At 40.2% G+C, this 12,153-nt stretch overlaps 1 long non-coding RNA gene across 1 annotated transcript; it reads right to left on the bottom strand.

Annotated features, from left to right (window-relative positions):
- Window positions 1–154: 154 nt before the first annotated feature.
- Window positions 155–1,723, bottom strand: LOC116707417 (uncharacterized). Its single transcript, XR_004336507.1, has 2 exons — window positions 1,666–1,723; window positions 155–272 (listed from the first exon to the last, which is right to left on the bottom strand). It is a non-coding gene; the product is annotated as an uncharacterized LOC116707417 (long non-coding RNA).
- Window positions 1,724–12,153: the final 10,430 nt, after the last annotated feature.

Below are 12,153 nucleotides of genomic sequence, written 5' to 3'. Positions count from 1 at the left end.
AGTTCATTTATAGGTTTTTATTCACCTTTGCGTTCGCTGTTCGGGGATCTGTACATTTGACTTCAGACTCTGGTTGTGAAACAGAAAAAAAAACTCTTTTATTGAAAAGCCAAATTCTGTGATTACAAGTCATACAAACTAGCAGTTACCATTAGATTGGCGGCTGTGTCCCTTGTTCATCATGCACACTGTGAGAGCCAGTAAAACACTCAGGATGGTGGTGAATGTCGAAGTTCCACTCAAGAAATACACCAAGACAGAGTCCACCTCATCTGTAGAGAGACGGACATCAAAGACAGATCTTTCATCAGGATTTCTATTCTAATCCTAAAAGTATGTAGAAGGTCCTCATGAGTATGCATGTAAAAGAAAATCAATCGTGATTTTTTGTGACAATTTTTAAAATTCATTATTTTCCCTAGAATCAAATTTTTTTTTCCACCAATGATGGACCTTATTAATTTCTATTTATATGGTACCGCCAAAGGCGACAACGTCATATTTGTTAACAGTAAAACCAAAAAGAATTGAATCAGGAAAAAGGCACATCGTACAGAGGCAAAAAACAAACTAATGAATCACTTAATTCTAATGGGTTCACCACCAGCAGTGGCAGAATCACCCACATTTGTTCATGTGAGGGGGATGTTCTTCAGGCCTTGCATGTATTGTATTATTACATACTATAATCACATGAAACTCAAAGGGTTGAATGAATATATTAACTGATATTTGATTCACGTAGAAATAGCATGGATATACAAAAACACATAACAGTACATGATTGTTGGCGAGTGGAACAGATTATTCTTCAAATTCCATGACTCCAGATAAAATTGTTAAATTCAGGGCAATGTTTTTTAAATTTCGCTTTCTACAAGGGATGCGCATAGGAACTACCGTATATAATATTAGGAGAGGTCATGGCGATGCAAAACAATAAGAGAAAAGGGTGGTTTAGGGTAGGGTATGCAACTAAATCATTGGCGAGGGTCACGAAACACAGTATGATGTATAAAAAAAACCTACGGTTTAGGGAATAAATAAGTACTCAAGTTTTATTTCACCAGCGTACACCATTCATCATGGTGTGGTTTCTTTGGTTATGATCGTGGGCAGGTTGCACTTTAAATCAGCATAATGAAGGCTGGCTGGCATCTCTGAAACCCTGGTAACACAATATGTAGAAGGGATTAGAAATCTAAATTAAAAAACAATAATGAAAACAAATGTATTGTTGTGGAATATAAAAAAGGTGTAATCTTGATTGAGGACTGTTTGTAAAATGGAAAAGAAATGCTTTTTCATTCAAGTTATGTTTAGTAATTAACCAGTACAAACAGTGTCACTTACATGTACAGTGGTAGCGATTTCTCTGGTTGTCTTGAAAAGTAGAAAGCCAGTTAAAAACCACCAGGAATGGTGGCTAAATATTAAAGCACACTCACGAAAACACAGAGACAAGAGGAGTCTGCCTGCTATGTAGAGAGACGCCACAGCAGAAACAGAGCGTAGCTATTCTCTTTGTGTTATACAAAGTTTAGAAAGCAACCCAAAAATACCTAGTCATCAAATGATCTTGAAGTTTGTTGTTCTATTTCATCTAAATAGGAAGAATGAATAAGTACCTATCAGATGCAACAACCTGATGTAGAAAGTCCATACCTTCTAACTCCAGCTTGTCCCGTTCTCCAAACAGAATGTGTCCACATGAGGGCAACAGGCACAGTAGTAGGTCCCAGCATGAGAAAGCTATGCCTGATTCATCGGCAGCTTGTATGACAGCAGGTGTGTGTTGCGATGTTGGGTGTTCCTTCACACTGACAGTCCGCCTCATGGGTGTAAGGAGTCCTGGCTGGAGATGTATTCGCAACTTCTTGAACCAGTAAAACTGCGTTCTCCATCACAGTCGCCATGTGTAACTGCTAAGTTAGAGATCACAGAGGCCTCTCGGCTGGATGTCTTCAGACGTGGACTGGTGGACCGTAGTGGACATTCAGACCTGAAACACTTCTACATTCAAGAAATGCGTGCCTCTGCAAAGTATCCAAGCCTGCGTACGCTACTTGACAGAGTTAGTAAGTAGCGAGTCTGAAAGGCGTTAAATCTCAAAGTGTCAACGTGTGTTTTCCATTTCCAGATCCAATGCGAAGCCGTGAATTTCTTTAAATCATGATTATAAAAAAAGTGATTCTAAACCAAACAAATAGAAGCGCCGACGAAGAGTATTGGTTTCTGTCCGGAGTTTGCTTATACCAGTAAAGCTTGTAGCATCGTCTTCACAGAAACATCGTAAAGTTACATTGTCTCAAACATTAGCTGATATAAAACGTCTCTCTTGACGAAAGATGAAACTCCTGAACAGACATATATGAGTGAAGGGATAAATGGGAGACAAAAACCAAATGCATGATTAATGAATAGAATGAAAATAATCAACAGCATACCAATAGTGGCAGCATTTGTGAGCTAGCTTTTATACAAGTAAAAACAGCAGCCTGCAGCCACAAAAACAACAACTCACCATTTTGCCCAAGGAAAAAAAAAGCTGTCAGATACCAGAGAAACTTTGGAGATGTTACATCTTCGGCCTTCTTGTGTGAATGAGAGAATCGCGCCTTTGCTTCACTCTTAAGAGACAAGACGGCGTCTGATTGGACAGCCTGAAAGTGCCACTCTAAGTCCCCTTATGGGAAAAATGACACATGCTCCTGTCCTCTATAGTAGGTCTGTTGATGAGATCACATGGTGTGAGGTATTATAAAGAACCATATGACTCTTACCATGGTAGCTATTTAGCAATGGGGGTAAAATAAAGTTACGGTTGTAAAGTGATGCACCATAAGCTACAGTGGAGTTAATCAGCTCAGCACTTGGTAGTATATCTCTAGAAGATAAGGTTAAAATGCAGGGTCTGTAGTTTGTGATAAAGTTGAGTATTCTCGTCTAGAAGTAAAAAAGCATCTATATGGTTTTCGGATGAAATTGCTGAAATACAACTTTAAAATACTTTAAAGCTAGAGTGCTAGTTTCGTTGTCCTGTGCAATAAGCTGAGCGGTCGCGCTACCACTCCTTCCTCCACGTAGTCGCTAGTAGATAAGGAGGACACGGAGGATTAAAAAAAACATGATGGAATACCAGAAGAGGTGAACTATCTCACTGAGGAATGGAAAGGATGACAAAATCTCTGAACATAGTCCTAGCTGCTAACAGTCTTATCTAACTGTGGAGCTCTCATGTGGTGGCACTAGAGGCTTGCATGTTTTGAAAATGAGGGAACATACATTTAGTTATGACAGATATAAGAAATTTTAAAATCACACAAACAAGCACATGGTGGTAGGTAATACATCTGATGTCAAGTATAACTGTGTAGCGGTCAGTGACAAGTAGCTCTTCACCTGAGACCATTGTCGACGCACATGCAGGACGCAAACAAACGTTCAAAGTATTTTTTTTGCACCCTTTAATTTATGGACAGTGTACATTGTGTGAGAGGGTATTTGCTCCACGTGAGAATGTTGCGTGTGAAAATTGAACACTTACAGTAGGCTACTGCCTGTTGTTTAAAGAAAAAAAACTTTTGCACAAAGCAGCCGATCCCTTTCCATGTGATTAGAGCATTAAAATGAGAAAAAATAAGGGGCCAAAAGGAAATCAAGGGGGCATATTTTTCTGTACTGGGTTACTTGTTCGGATCTTAAAAACCAGATCTAAATTGCGGACAACAACCTGTCACGTCTTTAGATGGAATATAGTTTGGGTGTTGACATTTTCTTTAGTCGGGGGCACCAATTGGAAATTAGCTCTTTGTCTAAACACACTGTAAGTGAAAGTGTTTAAAGCATGAATAAGATCAGAAAGAGTAGATCCAGCTGTCGGTCCCCGTGATATCAGCATCTTTACATTGCAATGTACAGAGTTCTACCAGGAAAGATGTATTTTTAAAGTCAGCAGTTGTTGCTGTGTCTGCCAAACGTCTCAAAATCCGTTCGTGTGCAAAAATAGCTATAAATCCCATTGATGTAGTTATCATCGCATTTTAAACATGACTGTTCTAAGAAATTAGCATTTTAGTCTTATAGTATGGTTTTTCTATTACTGCATTAGTGCTGGGCTTTGGTTTAGAGGCCTTAGGAGTAAATATCATCTATGGGGATGGTGAACGATGCCCACATCCTGCTGGAAACAACAGCAGTGCGGTTCGACAGAGACACAAAGCAAAATAGTGGGTGTGAGGGTTGCAATGATGGTCCAAATGTAGTGAGATGACTGCCTTCAGTATTGTCTGCATTTCAGAAGGACAGTGACATTTCACAGAAGCCCCCAAATTGAAATGACACCGCAGATAGAAACAGCCATTTTTGATCTGATGCAGCTATTGGAGGACAACAACATAGGGTGAGCTATTATAAAACCTAGTTCAGTACACTGTGAACAGTCAGTGTATCATGCCATGGTAAAGTTGGTTATTGTTGGTTCAAAATAAGTTATTTTTCAATTCAGGCAAATATGTGTTGGGGGAAAAACTACTACGTTGTTAAGGTTAGGGGACTTGGTTGTATGCTTTGCGTTTAAGGTTCGGAAAAAAAAATGGTGGTTGCTTTAGATATGGGTCAATTGAAACGGAAGCACTTAGTGGTTTCTCTGTTGGAGTCCAAGGTTTTGTTAACTTGTCCATCTATTCTATAGATTCGCACCGTCCCATTTTTCCCGGTTTATCCGATCGTAGAAGGCTAGCGCTTTGTTCCGCCTAAGGACACAGCCGTGTTTAAGGGCACTTGCTCAAAGGCTTCGAGTGTTGTTTGTGGAGGAAAAAGTTTTCAACAAAACTACAGAAATTAAACGGAACCAAGTCTAGGGAGAAGCCCTGCTTAGGGCAAACTCTGGAACAAGATAACTTAACTGACATTGCTTGTGGGGGTTTCGTGTTGAAGTCACAATATTAACAACATACCAAGAACCAATGGTACCCGCGGGAAATGGAAGTGAAGTCAGTTTAAGGAATTTGGGCCAGTAGAGTCCAGACGCAACCTTCTAACAAAAAGTGAGATCCAAAATGCTACTGTACTAACCTTACATCCTGCTGAAACCACAATGGCGGAAATAAAAGCACAAAAGATGGGGATAAAGGTCAAAGGGTATCAGTAAGTGCTCCTCCTCGGTGCACAGTGAAACAGAGCAATCTTACAAGGCTATTTCATATAAGGCTTCGCTCCGAAGCACCAGCGGAGGAGAGCCTAATTACTCCACATGTTCTTCGGCATTATTATTCACCAACAATACGCCTACACATGGTCAAACTGACATATCTTGACTCTGAATTGAATACTGCAGCAAAAGAGTTGCTGAAAACTAGTCAAAGTTAAATTGCGGGAACATGTTGGACTGTATTTTTGAAATCCTGTGTATTTGTGCTTTAGAGGAGTTAATGTCACTTTCATCTCTCTAGTTAAGTCCCAGCAACATTATAGCCGGGATTCGCATCAAAGCAAGGGAACAGATTGGATTTCTAACCGCCCCTAAACTGTCCTATTTACGTGTTATGTCTTATAGCTAGCAAGCTAGGTTCACCATTACCTCAACAGTCACCTGGTAGTGGGTTCTGTTGAGCTCTCAAAGCTGCAAACAAAAAACAAGGAGGACGGGTTAATCACTCCCAATGCTATTGGACCATCAAGAATAGATAAAATGTCTAAAGCGCTAATTGGTCGTTCCAAAGAAAAATTTAATACACAAGACAGAATGTGAAAAATAAAGCTTTTATGTTAGTTTTTCGGGTTAACTCTATGTTGCTAAGTTCCAAAATTGCCATGTGCATATCGTTCTGGTCACTACAAACTTGTTGACTTGAATGAGGGGGGGGACGTAGCGGACACCGCCACTTTTTTTTGAACTGTCAACAGGGCTATTGCACCCCCAAGCACACAATTCTCACGGCTTCCGGCTTGCAAACCATTTCAGGTGGTTCAGGGGAACGCACGACGCAACCGTTGGAGGTGGGGTAGGCTTTCACAGATGAATCATGATGAGGGCAGGCAGTGTTGCCTGAAAATTTTTGTGATCTGTTCGTGGTGGTTAGTGGCTTTTTGCTGGAGAGTAGGCGGAGGAAAACTGTGATGCCTTTTAAAAAATTCAAAACCCACAATAAGAATCATATAACACAGCAGTATTGCTGTAGTTGTGCTACCTTTTGACATGACAGCTGCTAAACTTGGGACTATCAGAGTTATAATATTTATTGTTTTCGTGGAAACCAATGGCCTATAAAACAACAAACAACCAACTATTTAAAAATAAAATAACTTTGTATTACAACGTGAAGCCATTCTATTGGGCAAAAACACATGAAAACAAAAAAAACGTATGTCCGACCCTCACAAAGCATCTGTACGTCTCATTTTTATGGCAGCCCACAAGGGAAAGTTAGAACAAAGATTCTTACATCAGTGGGTGGTAGAAACAGTACAAAAAACATGCAAAGACTAAAGCATTACAGTACTGCACCTGGAATGGAGAATATATGTGTTCTGGTTCTGTGACATGTAAACATTGGCTAAGGTTAAGGGTTTTTTACTTGCAAATGAAATGGAAGGCATACCATCTCGGTTTTCAGTAGTCCAGCAGTAAGAGACCTGAAAACATACGCGAATAATGAGAGTGGAAAATTGCAGCTCGCGGAACATCAAAAACCCAAATTCAGAAAGCTTGTACGGTCATGGACAAGGTTAAGTAGTATACATGTATGTATCGGAATTAATATTTAGGAACAGTAGACATTTCTGAAAATTTTTGTTTCAAGAAAAATCTACAGCATGTTCAATTCGAGCGTTAGGGCAGAAACCCTTTGTCTCCATATTGGTCAGTTACAAATTTTTACTTCGTTCGCGGAAAAACTGGCGCGGTAAAATGTTTCAAAACAGGCTCTTATAAATTTTCTGAAAAACGATTTTGGCGTACAAAAGTCTAAACCAACATGACGTATTTAACAGGTGTGGACAAAACAGGGGTTCATCACAAGCTACCAATTCTATGCCTTACTGGACGTACAACACATTCACTGACAAGTGTGGTCTCTTTTCTTTTCTTGAATCTGTTGGTTCTGGATCCCTTAACGCAGGCAGCATGGCGGTTGTCTTCCATCTTTGGTAACCTGGGTACAGAATTAATAGCAATAAAGTACATATAGAGACAGAAGTTGAACAACACAACTCAGTGTGGCAGACTATGGCAATTATTTAGTCCTATTTACGCTGACATTTGCTGTTTTGGAAGCGGTGTGACACTCTGTGAAACGTGGGAAAAAGTTATTCTGTTTAAAGGCATCCTCAGTGAAAAAACATGCGATTTGATAAAACAGTACGGAGTTACTGTACCTGTACATTGCAGCGTTTATTATTCCTGTACATGAGAAGGACAATAAAATAACCAGGAGGGTGGGAAAGCAAAGCTGCGCTCAAGACATACACAGAAGATTGGGAGATCACCTTATTGGCAGAGAGCCAGAAATCAGAGAATTTACTAATCTGGTGTTAAAGCTTAATTGATAAATCCAGCAACATGGCTATTGCCCCCCAAGTCAGATATTCAGCAATGGTGTGTAGGAGATGATGGTAAACAGAAACTAGGTTTGTCCACAATATGAACACTGAAAGTTAATTTTGTGTCCCACTAGGGTACAGTATTGGCCTCAAAAATCACATATAAGTCGGGTTACAGCTTTTAGCTTTATTTCGTGTTATGTTAAAATTTCACACAAAAGGTATTTGCTAGAATTTTCCCTTACTACCCAGTTTAAATCCCGCTTGTTCCGTTTACAAAACAGAAATGTCACACAGAGCAAAACAGACATAGTAGGTCAATGAGGAGAAAGACTCAGGTGTGATAGGCAGGTTGTAGAAACAGGTGTGGTTTGTGTTGGGTTTCCTCCTCACACTGATCGTCCGCCTCCATGGGTGTAAGATCTGATGACCGATTCTTCTGCTTCTGGATAACAGTAACCCATGTTCCCGTCACAGGTCCCAGTGTGTAATGTTACAGTTGAGAGTTCACAGAGCCTCACTGGCAGGATGCTTCAGACACTGACTGGATGAACTGTGCTTGGATTTTCAAACTGAACCTTTTACATGAAAGTGGTTGCCCCTCGACAATTGAAACTCGTTAGGCAAGATACTTACACAGTCGAAGTCGCCGATGTCAGAAATGCGTAAACTCCGAGATTGCTCAGGGGGTACTTTCCATTTCCAGATTCTAATGTGAAAGTGGATCGTTTTTAATTATCAACAAATGCCCCAGGTTTCTCATGCTTAAGAGAAAGTTGAGATGAGCCTTGGTTCTGCCCAGTGAGGTCTGTGGTGTACCAGAAGAACATTGCTCGCCATAATTCTTATAGAAACATTGTAATTTCACGCTATTGCCACATTAGACTCATTATAAAACCATCTCTGACGCACAGTTGGGGACGTTTTAAGTTGTTGAGTAGAGCCGGAGCGAATAGAAAAGAGGACCAAAACAGGGCAAAATTAATGCAATGATTGAAATTATTCAGTGAGAATATATTTGTAGAATGCCAACACAATACAGCCCACCAATACCAACATACCATTCTCACAAGGCAGACAGGTCAGATGCAAAGCAAACTTAGAGATGTATGTGATGAAAATGATGATGAATGTGGAGGACCTTCATCGTTCCTACCTTAAAGAGAGGGCTGCATTTGATTGGCTCAACCAAGAAGTGACACTGAATGCCTATTTTGGAAACAAGTAGGTGCAACCTCCATTGTCAATGTTGATTTTCAATCTTCATTGGACGACAGTAGAAAAAAATTAAGGTCAACCTGGTGAAAGGGGCTTGAGAAACCAGTGAGATTAACAGGACAACCAAAATAGCTGCCTTAGCCAGAATTAGTTAGACTACATGTATGTAGACAACTGAAAGTAGTAAATTAAAAGATTATGGTACATTTGAAGAAATACTGAATCTCACGTTGTTGTATGAATTCATTTGGCTATGACATCAACCCAGATTAAACACATTTTAAGGGACCGTTACCCCCAAAACAAAAGTGCAGTGTTTTTCTAGAATTGTATGCAGTTCAGTAATATGTTTGGTGGGAGGTTCACGGGGTTTGGGGCCGGCCAAATATCGACAAAGTCAATGCTAGTGAAAAAGTAATGGCCAGTAATTTGGAAAAACCACTAGCGGCCTGGGCGGGCATGAAATGATAAGGTCAAGCATGGTATCTAAATACAGCAGGCGAATCACTGTGTCAGGCACAGTGGAGTTAGGAGCTTAATGCTGATATAGCGTACTACATAGCTTTGATAAGAGCATGATTTTTTGAGCACTGAGTTTTGGGTATTTGGGTCGTTGAACATACGAGGAAATAAAACCCTGAGATGTGTTTTAAAGAAAGATTAGGGGAAGCTTGGACTAAAATTCATCCTGAGGGGAAGATGATTGGGTGTACAAATTTCAACTGGCCATCTTATCAAATACTGGGAGATATTTTATTCATACCATAAAAACAAACCTGATGGTGGAGGAGGAGTGAAGAGCCGGGGATCACCAAAGTCTTCAGGAATCAGCCTCTGGGGAGCATGACGCACCAAAGTTAAGTTTGTGTGTGGTAAGTAGTGTGACAATTCATAAGATAGTAAAAGGTGACCTGCTGCTTAATTCTACAGGAAAATAGTCACCGAGTTCCGTGTAAGCACCAAGGATATCAGTTAAAAAAAAAAAAAAATATCCCTGGGAAATCAATCTGAAGTGTGAGAATCCTCAATAAAGGTTGACATATTTGAGTCTGGATCAAAGTGGTGGGACGGCCAACCCAACGAGAAGATTAGTTGGTTTCAATCCAACTTGTCAATCAAATAATCTGAAGTTCGGTAATTAAAAGGTATAAAAATAAGCTGGGAAAAAGTGGGGGTCTATCCGCGCCGTTAAAGTGAAATAAAAACCTGTTCGTAATAAGACAAATGAGTAATATGCAAAAAGTTGGATTACCTGCTTATGTGCCATCTATTGCTACAATGAGACACGTAAATGCCCAACAAATCTCAGAGGCGGGCTGTGGTATGGGAACAAGCGCATTCAAAAAAAATGTTCTAGAGATTGTGGTTTAGTACACTTCATGGCAACCCTTGGTGAAGCATTTCAGATTTACGTTTATGTTATTGTATACCATCCCTGACCCAGATAGCCAGGCCTCGGGAGACCACCCTTTTTATCCAAAAGCTGGCTACATGTGCAGGTTACCGAGTGGTAGGCGAACGTTTGGGGTGGCCGGATCGACCACAGGGGTTTAGGCTTGTGTGCAACGCAAATGAACGCGGATGATTTAAAGGTCTACTATACTAACGGGTAGAGTGGCGCATGAGATCTAGCTCGTAACTGTAGAGCGCGCCTGTGACACCGGTGTATGGCGACAATAGAGAGGGACTCAAGTCCTTAGTTAGACCCCCGCGAAGACTGCAAGGATTTTGGTCGTAGAAAGGTCTGGCTCTGTCATCCAACTACAGGAGTTAAGAAGGGGATCGTTGATTCATAAGGGGCATTTGGTCTATGTGGTGTCGCATCGCCCGGCCAGTTTTCTTTGGTGCACTGTCTCACCCTTCGGATCCGAAAACCGGTGCGTCTACACGGACCAACCATACAATGACCTTACAACTGAATCGCAATCTTATTTATTCAATCAAATAACGTTTCATCAGCGTTTTCTTGCAGAAGCCGTACTCAATCGAATACTTTTTTTTTTTTTTTCTTTTCAAATCTGAGTGAGACCTCACACAAGTATAAACTGAGACGTATTCATGAAAATTTCAAAACCAATGTTACTGTTTCCATACGGCATTTTTAATTTTAACCACTTAATGATAAAAGCACGTGGCTGGAAACATAGATCTGACACCTAGAGCCACCACTAGCATGACCTAAAAATACTTTTCTTTACAGGGTTTTGGTGTTGAATAAAAGAAATAGCTGATGTTGTATGGCATTACAATAGTATATTAAAGTTCAGTACTTATCCCAAGAAATATGTAATTCTTAGGCAGGACATGATGAGCAGTAAGGCTTAAAGAAAAGTACTACTCCCTAAAAGAAAGGCCTAAACTGAGGGTTGTATACAGTGCACTCTAAAATGAAGATACAAGAATATTATGTAATGGTTTAATGTTACAGGAGTTGTTGTGTGCAGATTGATCATTATCAACGCCGTGTAAGCAATTGACATTGATTTATCATAGATCACTAGAAAAGGCTGGGCTTAGACGTTATTTACTATGCGGCTTATGCCTGAAGACAATGCAGGACACTTCTGTTGAAAACACAAAGATCAAAGAGAAGGCAAAGGGTTCCAAGCGAAGTACATGACCAAAGAGTATTGAAAGCAAATATTGAATGCCTACCACACCGGGGCTAAAAGGAAAATACTTACATATCTTGTTAAACAAGCATGTCTAGACACAATTTGCCACAACAACATATCTCAGATCAGGTCAAGGTCTTGAAGTTTATGCCCAGGACATAAGGACAAGAAAAAAAACCCATGACAAGCTTTCCCCTAGCACTCAGGGTAGTCAAAAGGTTTTCTCAGTTTCCAATCAGTACCCTCTCAATGACGAAAGCATATCATAGCAGTTAAAAGTTTTATTGCAAGGCAAGACCCTACATTCAGTATTCGTATGTGGAACAAATCTGACAGCTATGATCCAATTAAAAAAAAAAAATACATTTATATCTTGATGTAACATTCTCCAGAACAGAAATCGTTACAAATGAAAAGAATCCCAGACTTTAACTGCATTACCTGGAGTCAACCTTCACGGTGTTGTTACTCCAGTGTAGGCTCTGCTTTTGATCTGTGACCTTTGTTCCGCTGGGCAGCAATGGAGCGCTTGCTGAATCTTGATTATCCTGCTAACAGGAAGTTTGGAGCACAAGGGGGGCATGGTTAATGTTAACAAATTAAGAAGTAGTTTGATTCTAAAATATAGCTTGGGCCTGTTTTTTAAAATAGTTCTTGGGCCATACAAGTTATATGTGTGGCTATGTGCATGAAGACACTGCAGAGGGATCCTGTGTGAAAACAAAGAAATGAGGCAGAGGGTCTAGAAAAGTGCACAAACCCAAAGTATAATGCGAGC

The sequence above is a fragment of the Etheostoma spectabile genome, chromosome 19, assembly GCF_008692095.1.
Source record: "Etheostoma spectabile isolate EspeVRDwgs_2016 chromosome 19, UIUC_Espe_1.0, whole genome shotgun sequence".
Lineage (NCBI taxonomy): Eukaryota > Metazoa > Chordata > Actinopteri > Perciformes > Percidae > Etheostoma > Etheostoma spectabile.
Note: the sequence above shows the minus strand (reverse complement) of the source record. Positions and strands in the feature narration are given on the sequence as shown.